The following is a 14,971-nucleotide window of genomic DNA, read 5'->3' as shown; positions in this document are numbered from 1 at the left end:
ATATTTAAATTGATTTTTTTTTACTTGTTTTTAACTTTTTGAATTTAAACTTTTAAATAAAATTAAATTAAGCTAAAAATTTGTATATATAACTTTAAAAAATAATTTTATATTGAATTTCCATATGAGGATGGAAAAAGCAAAAACAAAAACAATCCATTATTAAACTTTGCATGTTTGATAGGCAAAACCTTTGCTAGTTTTAACATGACTCAAAGAAAGAATTAAAATACAAAAATCTCTGCAATTTCATTAACTCTTTCATAAACTGTCAGATCAGGTTATCCTGCTACTGGTAACATGTAACCCAGTACAATCTGCTTCATGTCCTGCTGCCTTGTAGGATACGCCTTTTTAGGCAAAGGCTAGGAGATGCCAACTCCGATTTAAAACACCCCCTGCCTTGGGGCTCTTGGTTGAGTAAAGGCTAGAGATAGTGTCTCGATAAAAATACTCATCTTGGGCAGATGTTAAATGCACCCAGCTACTGTCTTGTAGAAGGCCTCCTAGGCAAAGACTTACGGGGTAAACAAATTCTATCTGTTGACCAGCCTCGCACCCCTTCTTCATCTATTAGGCTGGCGCAGATGTATTTTTAATACATTGCTTCCAGTTTAGGATGTTGAATGCTGGATCTTCCTGACTCAATATATGGGTTTGCTTGTGTCACTGTTTTTATGACTAGGCAACTCATTCTATTATCTCCTAATGAGGGTACAGCTCTAAAACTCAGTTTTATGGTTCTGAGGCCGGCTGGTAGTTAGGTTTCCCGAACTCTGTGGTAGCTCTCAGAGAGGCTGATTCCATCAACAGCTGAAAAATATCAAAGTATTAACAGTGCCATGTTATGCATTGCGGAGGCCACATTTGGAGCCCTTTGTTACGGCTTAGGGTTTATTAGTAGTAATGAGGCAATTGCTTGGGCTATTAAACCGTGTTCTGAGTACTATCTATGCTTTGAGTCAAGTTCTTCAATCTAATTTAAAAATGAATAAAGTACCAAAAACTATAAAACACAAAAAACCATCATCATCACTAAGTTCTCTAAACCTATCATTTACTAATATTCATGGTCTTCGAAGTAACTTTTCTTCTGTTGAGTCTTATCTCTTGCAAAGTTCACCAGACCTACTTGCTCTTTGTGAGACTAATTTGAGTTCGGCTGTCTAATCTTGGGATCTTAGTGTTGATGGTTATCTTCCTTTAATTCGTAAAGACTCCAATAGTCACATGCTTGGCCTAGGAATTTACATTCGTAAGAATTCACCTGTTTGTCGTGAAACTAGGTTTGAATCCACAGACTATTATTTTATGTGCTATCGTTTAGCACCACTTCACTCTATCGTCTTTCTCTTTGTTCAATATCGCTCTCCTTCATATTAAGACTGCACTCTTTTTGATGTTATTTCTGATCATATTGACCAAGCCCTCTCTCTTTATCCATCATCTAATATAGTTGTTGTCGGTGACTTTAATGCTCACCACTCTGAATGGCTTGGCTCTAGTGTCAGTGACTCTGCAGGCATTAAAGCCCACAACTTTTGCCTTTCTCAATCTCAAACTCAAATAGTCAACTTTCCACCTCGCTTTCCTGACAACCCTAATCATTTACCTTCTCTACTCAACTTATGTCTTGTTTCTGATCCTAGTCAGTGCTCAGTTTCTCCACACTCACCCTTAGGTGCTTCTGATCACAGTTAGATCTCTTTAAAACTAATATCTCATTCTTCTTCATCACCTGAATACCCCTATTATCGAACCTCTTACAACTACAGTAAAGCTGACTGGGATTCTTTCCGTGATTTTCTTCGTGATGGCCCTTGGGTAAAAATCTTTCAACTTCCTGTCGACAAATGTGCTTCTTACGTAACTTCGTGGATTCAGGCTGGCATGGAATCTTTTATTCCCTCTCGACGATTCCAGGTCAAGCCTCACTCTCCTCCATGGTTTTCCTCACACTGTGCTGCTGCGATTGCCAATCGAAACCGTTACTTCCATATTTATCAGCAAAACAATTCTCCAGAAAACAGACGTCTGTTTATTACTGCTAGAAACAACTGTAAAAAGGTTTTGCCTAACGCCAAAGCCCGCTATTCTCAGGTCATGAAATCTCGCACCTCATCTCAAAAATTAGGCTCTCGTGACTTCTGGAGAATCTTTAATAATATCAATAATAAGGGCAAATCTATAATTCCACCTCTCTTGTATGGTTCAGATTTTGTCACCTCACCTAAAGACAAAGCCGAACTGTTTGCTAAAAACTTTTCATCAATATCATCTCTTGATTCCACTAATTGCGTTCTACCTGATATTGCCAACAAACAGGTTGATCCATTGCTTGATATTCATATCACTCCAGCATCTGTATCTAAAGTGATTTCCTGCCTAGACTCTTCTGCAGCTTGTGGCCCAGACAACATACCTGTTATTGTCTTGCAGAAGTGTTCTCCGGAGCTGTCGTCTATACTCTATAAACTATTCAACAAGTGCTTATCAGAGTCTTGTTTTCCAGCCTGCTGGAAAGCCGCATCTGTTATCCCTATTTTCAAAAATTCTGGGGAGCGATCTGATTCGTCTAACTACCGTCCCATAAGTCTTCTTTCTATCATAAGCAAGGTTTTTGAATCTTTAATTAACAAACACTTAATTTCTCTTGAATTTCTATCTTGAATCTAACTTATTTAACTCTAACTTACTTTCTGACCATCAATATGGATTTCGATCTTCTCGTTCTACAGCTGATTTGCTAACAGTAATAACTGACAGGTTTTATCATGCGTTAGATGAAGGTGGAGAGGTTAAGGCCATCGCTCTTGACATTTCAAAAGCGTTTGATAAAGTTTGGCATGCTGGTCTTCTCCATAAGCTTCCTTCTTATGGTGTATCCGCCAACATCTTTAAGATCATTGAATCCTTTCTTTCCAATCGTAGCATAAAAGTTGTCCTCGATGGACAACACTCTTCTTCTTATTCTGTAACTTCAGGGGTTCCTCAAGGTTCTATCCTTGGCCCTATACTCTTTTTAATTTACATTAACAATCTTCCAGATATTCTCACATCTAAGGTGGCATTGTTTGCTGATGATACTACCATTTATTCTTGTCGTGATAAGAAACCATCACCCTCTGATTGCTTGGAGGGGGCATTTGAGCTTGAAAAGGATCTCACTTCTGCTACAGCATGGGGCTCACAGTGGCTGGTGAACTTTAATTCAGATAAAACTCAATTTTTTTCAGCCAATCTTTATCGCAATAATTTAGATCTTCCTATATTTATGAACGATGATGTACTCGATGAGTCACCTACTCTTCATCTTCTAGGATTAACTCTTACTTCCAATCTTTCTTGGAAACCATATATCAAATCGGTTGCAAAATTAGCATCTGCTAAGGTTGCATCTCTTTATCGAGCTCGCCACTTTCTTACTCTGGATTCTATTCTCTATCTCTATAATTCTCAAATCCGGCCTTGTATGGAATACTGTTACCATATCTGGGGCGGATCTTCTAATGATGCCCTTTCTCTTTTAGACAAGGTGCAAAAACGCATTGTAAACATAGTTGGACCTGCTCTTGCAGCCAACCTTCAACCATTATCACATTGAAAATTATACATTACAAAAGCATTTCAGCGAAACAAACTTTAAGCAAGCATTATAACTTAAAATAGCCACTTATTAACTTTTGGAAAATATCCTTACCCACATTGTGCTTATTAAGAACCCCGCCTCCCATTCATTAAATTTCTCTTATTGTCATTGAAGAAACTGTATCTAGCTGGAAAAAAAAATCAGAGTAATCATGCAATAAAATATCAAAAATAAAATAAACTGATAAAAATAAAAACTTTCAGTGTAATCAGGCCCTAAAAATTTCCACCCACCAATTTCAGGTGCTTATTAGATTAAGCACCTTAAAGTAAAACATAAAATTGAAACATTTAACATCACTGGGGTGACTTAAAATAAGCGATTGCTAAGTCTTTTAAATAATTGAATTTGCATTTATACAGAAGATTGAAGAATGGTCTTTTTTTTTTAATAATTTTTAAATCTACCTAAATTTATCATTTATAAAACCTAAAATTATTATTGCTATAAGACTAATAAAAATAAAACCTTTGTCAATAATAGAAATTCAAGAAACAAAAGCAATGTTGAAATTAAAAAACTTTAGAAATTTAATATTTAGTTACAATAAAAAATCATTTGCTTCCGTAAAAAAATCATTTGCTGCCATAAATTTGCAATAAAATTATTCTAATCTTTTTGTTGGAAAATTTATTATTGTATTCAAATATGACAATAGCAACAAACATATAGCATCTTATAATGGTCAAATTAACTTTTGATATGGTCATATGTGTGCAAAAGTATAAGTTGGATATCATTTGTAGTAATAAAATCTCAATAACCACAGAATCATATCCATAAAAGGAATCATTCGCGCAATAATTTATACAACAAAACCATTTAGATTTGCAACATCACAACTTCTGATGATGTTATTGCTGGTGTTTTTGAAAGAGAAAAACCTCTAATATGTTGCTCACTTTTATAATTGGTTATAATTCCTTTTTGAACCTGGCACAGTTAATTTAACTGTGCCAGGTTCAAAAAGAAATTATAACTGCAATAGCAAGTTGGCAGAAACTAAAGGAATAATTAAGTAAATTATTTCTTTAGTTTCTGCGAACTTGCTATTGCAGTTTCTTTGATAATTTAATAAAATGTGGTAGTATTTAATTAAATAAATTCAAGCACAACATTAACAATATTTAGTGCTAATATGGAAAAGCTGATTTTTTTATGTTACAACCTCTACTATCACATAAAACCACATTAAATAACCATTTTATGTGATTTTACAATTTACAAAAAAAACAAATAAAATAACCATTTATCATCAAAAACTTTTTATATCATGCAGAAAAATAAAAAATATTGTTGGTATGCACTAAATTTTAATAACTTAATATACTGCACAATTTTTCTCTCAGCAATTTATACACGAAGCACATATTATGGTCATTATCATCACTTAAAAATCAGAACAACATAAACTGAAAATCTGATTTAAATGGATTCCTAAAATATATAACTAATAGATGTGTATTGTTTTTTCCAATAGTTTTTATTTCATTATCTAATAAAAACTGAAAGCTAGCCATAAAACTTGCGAATATAATACTTTTATTGTAACCTAAATCATTTTTAAACACTTTTAAATAATGAGTTTGGCATTTAGTAATATACGAACCATATATACCATATATACGACATATAAATATACACAATATACGAATGTAAAGGAAGATGATCAATATGAGAGTAAATTATGTGTTTATTTAAGCTATCTGCCTGCATAATTAAGTAAGATTTATTAGTATTTTATTCTTCATCAACTTCACTTAACACCTTATTTAAAAATATTTTTAAATTATCAAAATCAAAACATTTACATCATATACTCATTTACTGTTTTATCACATACTAACATTGCCATCTTTATGTGTAAAACATATTCAAGGACACTTACAAGCAATATTGAGTTTTAATGGTAATTATATATTATTATTACTAATGTAATAAAAGATACACAGTGTATGTCCAACAAATATACCAACCAGACACACACTGACACATCATTTTGGTCTTAAACTATATAACTTTGCAAACACTTTTTTAAAATTAAAGTATTCAACTTTAAATTAGAATATAATAATCATGAAGGCTGCATATTAATAGGGTTGCCAGTCATACAGCGCCAAACCTGTAAAAAAAATTTTACTGTGTTTTCCTTCATAAAAAGCCATCTAGCAACCTTACATATTATTTATCTTTTTTGTTATGGAGGATCACTGCTTACCCTAACACAATGTCTCTTTTACCAGACATAGTTCTAAAAATAAATCCGAAAGAAAATCAGGAATTTTTTCTCTTCTGTTATCTGTTATAGTAACAATCACTTTTTCACTTTTAGTTTCTAACCTAAGTACTTCTTATTAACAGAAAACAAGAAGAGCGTAAAAGAGCGAGAAAGTGGTTGACAGAACACTTAGAAGACTGTAAATTGTATGAGTAAGGAAAATATTAAATTGAGAGAATTCCATAGCATAGATGTTTGAGGGGAAAAACTTGACCAATAAGAGTTTTTTGAGCATGAAGGAACAACTACAGTAGAAGGATGCAACTTTGCTAAATGACAAGTCAAGTGAGAATAAGTTTCGATGTAGCAAGTGGTGATAGCTCACATGAGCAGTGACCATGGTAGTATTTATAGAAAAGAGAAAGAGACCATGGTAGTAATGGTAGATAAAAAATGTAACCTTCCAATGATAAGATAGAGGTTCAAGCTTGGCACCTACAATAGATCTAACAACTTGATTTAATAACAATAGATCTAACAACAATGCAAGTTGTTGATGCATGCATCAACAACTTGCATTGGAAATGAAAATTTAAGAATTTCAAGAAACATATACATATACATGTGATACAGAAGCTGGTGAACATAAATTAACAGCACAACACAGTTGTACAAAAATAATTAAACTCAACAAGTATTTCCCTGCAAGTATTTGCATTGGGGATTTAAAATTGCACATTTTCTTTAGTTAGAAAACTATTTTTATACATTTAATCACTCTAATTTGTTAATAATGTTAAAATAATAATGTAAGACAATAGGGAGAAAACTTATGCGCATCTCCTCCAGCACACCGCATATTTTTTGGATGAGATTACTCAGCTTACTTCAATTATGACTTGATGGTCAAATGGGTGTTTTTAACAAAAAATAATGGTTGTTTAGATGATGATTATATAGAAGATATGCTACTTTTACACACACATTTGGAATTAAATATTTTATTGTTATTATAAATCAATAATATAAAAGACCATTGGATAAAATCCACTTATAAGTGGATTTTATCTAATGGTCATGATTTAATACTGATATTAAATTAATATTGATATTGTCGACAAAAACAAATGCAATATTTATTATATTTACCCACATTATACATGAATGAAACTGCCATGATGCCTGCTATAATTTAAAATTATTTTTAAATAATTTGAGTTATTCTTTTTTTTTTTAATTTAACAATGATTGATTTTGATAAAGATTATGCTGAGGAGTTATACCATCATATTTTTCTAGCGATGAAAAGGAATTGTTGCTCTCATATCTGAAAATTGGTAAATAAAATTATATTAAATTCAAAATATCAATATTATTTGTAAATAACTATCACAATTACTCTATATTCTTTGAATAAGTTAAAACCTACGACTTTGAATTTAGTGACGCCAACAATCATTTTAAATCAAGGACTGTTACTGTTTAGTGTTTTTTATTTATTGTTTTATTTACTGTTTATTGCTTTACTTACATTAAATTTATTGTTTTATTTACACTTAAAGATTATTCTCATTAATATAAATGCTTCCTATTTTTATAATTATTTTATAAATAATGTTAGAATAGAAAAAAGTTGCTGTATTTAGATAATATCTGAAGTACGTTTTTTAATTTTTGATTTTTATTAACCTTTCATGTGATATATTGGATTTTATTTTTAAAAAAACATTTTGTTGCATTAAGGTAATATCAAAATTTAGACTTTCTTTTGCTGCACAATCTAGGTTAGACTAAATGCTTTTTGCTGAGTTAATATTATAAGATTTCTAGACTCAATAACTATGATTGATTCAAGGGTCTAGCATAACTTTGACCCTGAAATTTATGTTAGATTTGACTTATTAGATATTAAATTTTTAAACAACAGTGCAAACTTTGATTCAATCTGGAATCTGGTATGCACATCCAAGTTTCATTATCCAGTTGTATAAATCCTTGGCAGTTCAGACACAAACTCAGTCTAGAGCTCTGTCAGAATAAAGATTTAATAATCAAAAAACTTGACAAACTTGGGAGGAATGCAGTTAAATCATTTTTTAATGTCTTTAAGTGTAGTAAACATTATACACACTTTCTATTTAAAGTTTAGGAAATATTGAAAAAGTTGCAGGAAAAAATGCAGGAAAAATATAGAGAAAATACAGAAAAACTTGCATACAGCAAAACAAAATAAATCTATTTATCCGCCATTTAAATAATAAAGTAATTCTGAAATTATTTCCCAGCATAATTATTGTTCAATTAAACTCACGTTTTTGGATAGTATAAAGAAATTATGCAACATTCATAGATTGAGTATAAAAAACGTAATGCTAGTTAAGAAGAAAATTAAAATTAGGGAACCAGAAAATGTAATTCCTAAATATACTTTTCAAATTTTGGTACAAGCAGTTCAATGTTAAAATGCAAAGCAACAGCGAACAATTTTTAAAAATACTCCTGAAAAAAACATTAAATGATCCATTAGTTTATCTTTTTGTATCCTTGCTTGATTTTAAACTATATTTGTTAGTTTGTATTTTTACCAAACATATTTACGAAGAGTGATTACAAAAATTATTATTATTGTTGTTATTATTATTATTATTATTATGCATATATATATGTATGTGTGTATTTATATATATATATAAAACGCAAATTATATATATATGTATATAATATTTATATATATATATATATATATATAAATATATATATATATATTATATATTTATATATTTATATATATATATATATATATATATATATATATATATATATATATATATATATATATATATATATATATATATATAATTTGCGTTTTATTTTGATAAGAGTATCTTTAATAATACCCAAAACTATTAACTTTTTCATTAATGGTCCACCTTACAACTTAGAAGAAGGTCTTACCCAGATTTTACTCGAATTTAAAATGTTAGACTTACATTTTTTAATCGCCTAAAATTCTAAAATATAAATATAAATTTCAGAAGTTATTTGCCCTGATACTAATGGACACAAGTAACAACGCAAGGAACTTCTGAACTTCTCCACGTGGAGTAATAAAATCTCCATATGGAATAAAATATGGCCCTTACGCAAAAAATGTTAGGGCTTCTATACACCAAATGTCCCCATTACGGATTAACTGACAAACCATTTTTTTTAGAGTACAACTTTGTTGTTTTACTTTAGGTGTATAATCTAATAAAGTGAGCTATAAAATTCTGCGAGTGACTCCTGGACTAAGACCACGGCCTACTTAATAACAGGCCTGAAAGACGCGCAAAAAAAAAAAAAAACTGTAGGCGGATGTTTGTCAAAACAAAAATGGAGAAAGTTTTGTGGTTTTTTTAGTTATATTTTTAGTGTTTATATATATATATATATATATATATATATATATATATATATATATATATATATATATATATATATATATATATATATATATATATATATATATATATATATATATATATATATATATATATATATATATATATATATATATATATATATATATATATATATATTCAGTCATGTATATAGATATAATGCAGTAATGTATTTACATAATATGATATACTACACAATATATATTTAAAATCAATTGCTTATAATTATTTGATAGTCAATATTATTTTATTTGTATTTTATGTATTTAGTAATCTTTCAAAACAAAAATTACTATATCATGCCTTTTAAATGTTGTGTGACTGGTTGTAGAGGAAACTATGATAAAGAACATAAAGTTAAACTTTTTCGATTACCAAACAAAAACCGTAATCCTCAAGAAAGAGAAAGATGGATTAGATCTATTCCAAGAGAAAACATTCCAAATAGTCCAAATACATTCATTTGTGAAAATCATTGGCCAGTTAATTATGAAACTTGTCAAATTCATGGTAAAATTCGTCCCTTAAATCCACCAACTATTTTCATCTGTGTATTTCAAAGTCAAATTCCTACACCTCCACCAACAAAAAGAACAACAACAAAATCACTACCATCTACGCGTAACATGAAACCTGATGAAATTTCAGCTCACTTGGATTTGTATGAAATTAGTTGTTTTGATGATCTTTGCCTAAAAGTAAGCAAAGAAGTTATTCCATTTCCAGTAACATCTTTTACAGTGGATGATGGTTTAATAATCCAAAGTAAGGATTATATTGATACCTCTGCTATTCCACAGTTTCTTTTAAAAGTTAAAATTGATATGCGATTTGAAGGTTTTCATTTTGGATCTAGATGCTCTATTATACCACTGTGCAGTAATCGAATACATAAAATTACATCTTTCTTACAAATTTTAGAAGCTATTAGATATTTACATTCCGTTGAAATGGATCATAAAAAAAACATTATCCTACAACAAGTTGTTAGCATGCATGCATTAACATTTGTTGGTAATAAAAAATATTCTCCAGAAATTCTAAGTAGGGCTTTTGAGTATTTTTCAATTTCAAGATCTCTTTACAGTCGTATTAGAGATGACTATGAAATGCCAAGTATTGTAACACTTGGTAAACTTATATCTAAGGTTAGTAAGCTAGAGGATTTTGATTTCCTCAACAAATATTTTATGCAACTAGAAGATCCTCGTCAAAAAAATGTAATTATTATAATCGATGAAGTTTATGTAAAACCACAACTAACGTATCAAGGAGGTAACTTATTTGGAAAAGCAGTAAATAATCCAGAACATTTTGCAACCACTGTTTTGAGTTTTATGATTTGCTCATTATTAGGAGGAAAGAGGTTTTTGTACAAAGCACTGCCAGTGTATCGTTTAAGTGCTGATTTTCAATATGAACAAGTTGTAAATATGTTAAATTTGATTCGTTCATGTAATGGCATTACTGTTGCAATTTTATGTGATAATAATAAAGTAAATCAATCATTCTTTAAAAAATTCAATTTGATTTCTCCATGGCGCACAACTGAAAACATTTTTTTGCTCTATGATTATGTACATCTAATCAAATCTATCAGAAACAATTGGTTAACTGAAAAAATGCAAGAGTTAAAGTATTCTGACTGCGGCCTTGAAAAAACTGCAAAGTGGGTTGACTTGAAGAAGCTGGTTGAGTTAGAAAATAATTCTATTGTGAAACTATCAAAGCTTAATGAAATTTCTATCTGTCCAAAACCTATAGAACGACAGAATGTTGCTTTATGTCTTAAGATTTTTTGTGTTGAAACGTTAACTGCATTAAAAATTCATCCAGAAATTCAGGATTCAGGTGGAACTGTTGATTTTATAGAAAAAATTGTAGACTTTTTCAAAATCCTAAATGTAAAAAGTCAGTTCGAAGACGTTAAAACTAAAGACTTAAAAAGGGCTGTCTTTGATAACCCTAACGATCAACGATTAGATTTTTTACTTGATATAGCAAGTATGTTTGAAAAAATGGTTCCTAAAAAACAAGGACAAAGAGTAAAACAACTTACCAAAGATACTGCTCTTGCTCTTGCATACACGAGTAGAGGACTGGTTGAGTTAACTAAGCATCTCCTCAGCACTTCACACGAATATGTATGTCTAGGAAATTTTTCTAGTGATCCCATTGAAAAAATGTTCAGTAAGCTACGTCAAGGTTCTGGTGGAACATATTTTATTAATGTTCAACAAGTTTTACAAAAAGTAAACATTAAGAAAACAAAGCTTCTCCTTGATTTAAACACAGATTTTGATGGAATTCAAACATGTTGTGAACATGCTTGTTTGAAATGTGGATTTTTGCTAAATGATGACAATACCTTCAATGTGTTTCATAATCTTTCAAATATGGAGTTAGCCTTGTCTAAGTCTGTAAAAATGGCTTTAGTTTATATTGCAGGATACATCAGTAGAAATGATGTAGATGAATATGATACGCAGTTCTATTACAACGAATTTGGAGAATTTACTAAAGAAATCAACAGAGGAGGCTTGAAGATACCTGGAGACAATATGTGTCAATGGGTGATTTATTGCTATGTATTTTTTCATCACATCATGTCATCAGTTTGTAGGACAAGTTTTATAAATATAACAATGATGGTAGCAGAATTTTATGGATTTGAAAACATAGATAAGTTTCATGGAAAAATACTATCTAACATATTATTTAACAACTATAGCAAGCTTTACTCACCTCGATCGACAAAAGAACCAGCTTTAAAAGTACTTAAATTGTCACAAAAATGATCATTGCGGAGCAGAAATGTAAATGTATGTAAAATATGTTTTGTGAAGTTGTAGGGTTTGTGAAATTTGAAAAGATATTATTAAAGAAAAGTGTTGTTTTTTTTAGTAATCGATTAAAAAATGTTATCTTATTGTAAAAGGTTTTTAAAATAAACAGCTCTCAAAATTTGAAAACAAGCAATTTAGCAGCTAGTGTAGCGAATTTTAAATTTTAACTCAACTTATTTGTTTACAAAATTGTTTAAATCGACATATTTGTTTACAAAATATCCGCCTACAGTTTTTTTTTTTTTTTGCGCGTCTTTCAGGCCTGTTATTAAGTAGGCCGTGACTAAGACTTATAGTATCGTGCAGTCTTGGCCTAAATTTCTAGGTCATTAATGAACCAGAAATTTCAAAAGCGATATCGCATTTCAAATTTTTTTTTAACGTGGTGGGTAATCTTATCAGCACTTGTCCCAAGTACGTCTGAAACAACGCTTCCTCTAACCCACAAAAAATAATTCAAATGGACGACTTTGGGTTATTGGGTCATAGGACGAAATGGTTTTTATTTTTTTTTTTGTTTAAGGTTATGAAGATCAGATTTAAGGTCATGGCTGGATCAATAAATGAATTAGGTTGTTCTAAACCTTAACACTGACGTTCAAATTAGTGTTATTTGTAGCATCCGATACGAGCCATTGTACAACTAACATTGTACGATAGGTAGCGTAACATAATCGTTTTACGATACGATACACCTCCCGTCTCGTAAAATAGCCTTATCGTAGGTGTATCAGGTATATACCCGCCCGTATTGTACGGTACGGGAAAATATGCCCGTATTGTACGATATATGAAGGTTGGTTGATTCCCGTCGTTACTAAAAGGATTTTTTGGTTACTTTTCAGTAAAGGTATGAAATCTATTCCAAATTACATTTTTAACGAAGACTCATAGATTTTAACTATTTTGCTTCTTTTAAACAGATATATGGATAGATTTAAACTGTATTATATTATAGATATGGATAGATTTAAACTGTATTCGTTATGTTTACCGAAGATTACGGTAGGTTTTTGTTATTGCAGACGTGGCATCGTCTGATTTTACGTGGCAGTGATGTAAAAGGGTTACTAGAAAATAAGCGTTTGAAGGAGACGAAGAAAATGATTTAATTTGTGCTTAGTGAGTTAATATCAAATAAGAATGAAAATTCCTCAAAATTTTTGGGGAATTTATTCTAGGTTTTCCTGAAACAACAAAGAAATCACTTTTTCGTTTAATATGTTATATTTCCTATTCACTGACTGCGTTGACACGGTGAAATGGGTAGGGATATGTCAAGGCAAGTTGACGTCAAAAATGTTACGTTTAAAAATAAATTTAATTACTGGAAAAAATGGAAAATTATGCAACGTTTGCAGTCTTTAAAAATAAATTTAATTACTTTGAAAAAGAAAAATTAGGCAGCGTTTGCAATCTTGTGTTACACACTTGCTCAACTTTCAGTATTTTAACTAAGTTATTTATCCTACTTTTTGCAAACCTTGTCGTGTTTTAAAAAGACCCGACACACGCAGAACTTAATATTATTATTATTTTTTACTATTACTATTATTTTTTCAAAATTGTTGTTGGTTAGTCTGCTGTGCAAACAAAAAGGATTTATGCAAGTACATAGTCTAGATTATATTATTTAAATGTTTATACCAGAAACCGGCAAGCTACGGCTTGCAAGCCTCATGTGGGGTGACAAGAATAGTGTATATAAACATAGATAAGATTTGTTGCTTCAAAACTCAAAAGAAAAGTACAATTTAAGTTAAGGCTTGAAAAAGAACTTGATTGCAATCAATTCGTTCGAGGAGCGGGGTTGGGGGTTGTGGGATTAGAGGCAATTTGTTATCGAATGTTTACGTAATTTTATATGGGGGCTCTCCGGAAGTTTGACAAGTTGCTGACAAAAGGTGGCAAAAAGTTGCTAAGCCCCTAATTTTGCCTCATTAAATAATACTTAATCGGTTGTTCAAAAATCGGCTTTAACAACACACAAAAAACTTTTGGGGCTGTCCATTAATTTTTACCTCCTCCTTTCCCCTTTTCAACAACTTGTCAAACTTCCAGAAACCCCCTGCCACTTTAAAATTACGTCAACATTCAAACATCTCCCCCACCCCCTCTCACCCGAATTAATTAACTGCGATGATTGTGTGAAATATTTATCATAACTTACGTACAGTACAAAGTCATAATCCATGAATGTGCCAATCCTCCTCATTTTAACTTTAGACCTAATCCAATTTAACAGTGAAAGCCAATTATTTTTAATAGTCTAGTATAACAAAAATTGCATTTAACAAACTGTATTAACCAGGGGTCGGCAATCTTTCGAGATGGAGGAGCCAAAAGTTACAATTTGAAAAGTTTTTCAGTTTATAAAGACCTTCCAGCATCTTTATTTTAATGTTTGTGCATGAAGCTAAATAGCCGCATTTTGACATCGAATGAACCACATAAGGCTAGCGACCCGCAGATTGCCGACTCCTGGTATAAACATTTAAATAATATAATGTAGACTATGTACTTGCATAAATCCGTTTTGTCTGCACAGCAGACTAACCAAAAACAACTTTGAAAAAATAATAGTGTTACGAGTAAATATCTCGTATCTGCTTATTTAGTTCTGTATATGTCGGGTGTTAAAGTGCAACACGGTTTTTTAAATAGTAGGAATATATAGTTATAGCTTTATTAAAGTACTAAAAGTTGAGTGAGTCTTCAACACAGGATTGCAAACGCTGCCTAATTTTTTTTTTTAAAAAGTTAAAGTTTAACAGTTAAAGTTTAAAAAAACAGTTTTAATTTGATATCATATTAT

At 30.6% G+C, this 14,971-nt stretch overlaps 1 protein-coding gene across 7 annotated transcripts in view; it reads right to left on the bottom strand.

Annotated features, from left to right (window-relative positions):
- LOC100198478 (alanine aminotransferase 2-like) overlaps positions 1-9,153 on the bottom strand; it is a 75,287-nt gene extending 66,134 nt beyond the window's left edge. For 4 of the 7 annotated variants that reach the window (XR_010640065.1, XM_065803460.1, XM_065803456.1 and 1 more), the window contains exon 1: positions 9,011-9,153. The gene's annotated coding sequence lies outside the window, so the exon portion shown is untranslated. Of the gene's footprint in view, positions 1-3,700; positions 3,779-8,857; positions 8,965-9,010 lie in introns of those variants that run through there. The other 3 variants (XR_010640066.1, XM_065803457.1, XM_065803458.1) reach the window with 2 other exon arrangements.
- Positions 9,154-14,971: the final 5,818 nt, after the last annotated feature.

This window comes from Hydra vulgaris, chromosome 08 (genome assembly GCF_038396675.1).
Source record: "Hydra vulgaris chromosome 08, alternate assembly HydraT2T_AEP".
Taxonomy (NCBI): Eukaryota; Metazoa; Cnidaria; class Hydrozoa; order Anthoathecata; family Hydridae; genus Hydra; species Hydra vulgaris.
Note: the sequence above shows the minus strand (reverse complement) of the source record. Positions and strands in the feature narration are given on the sequence as shown.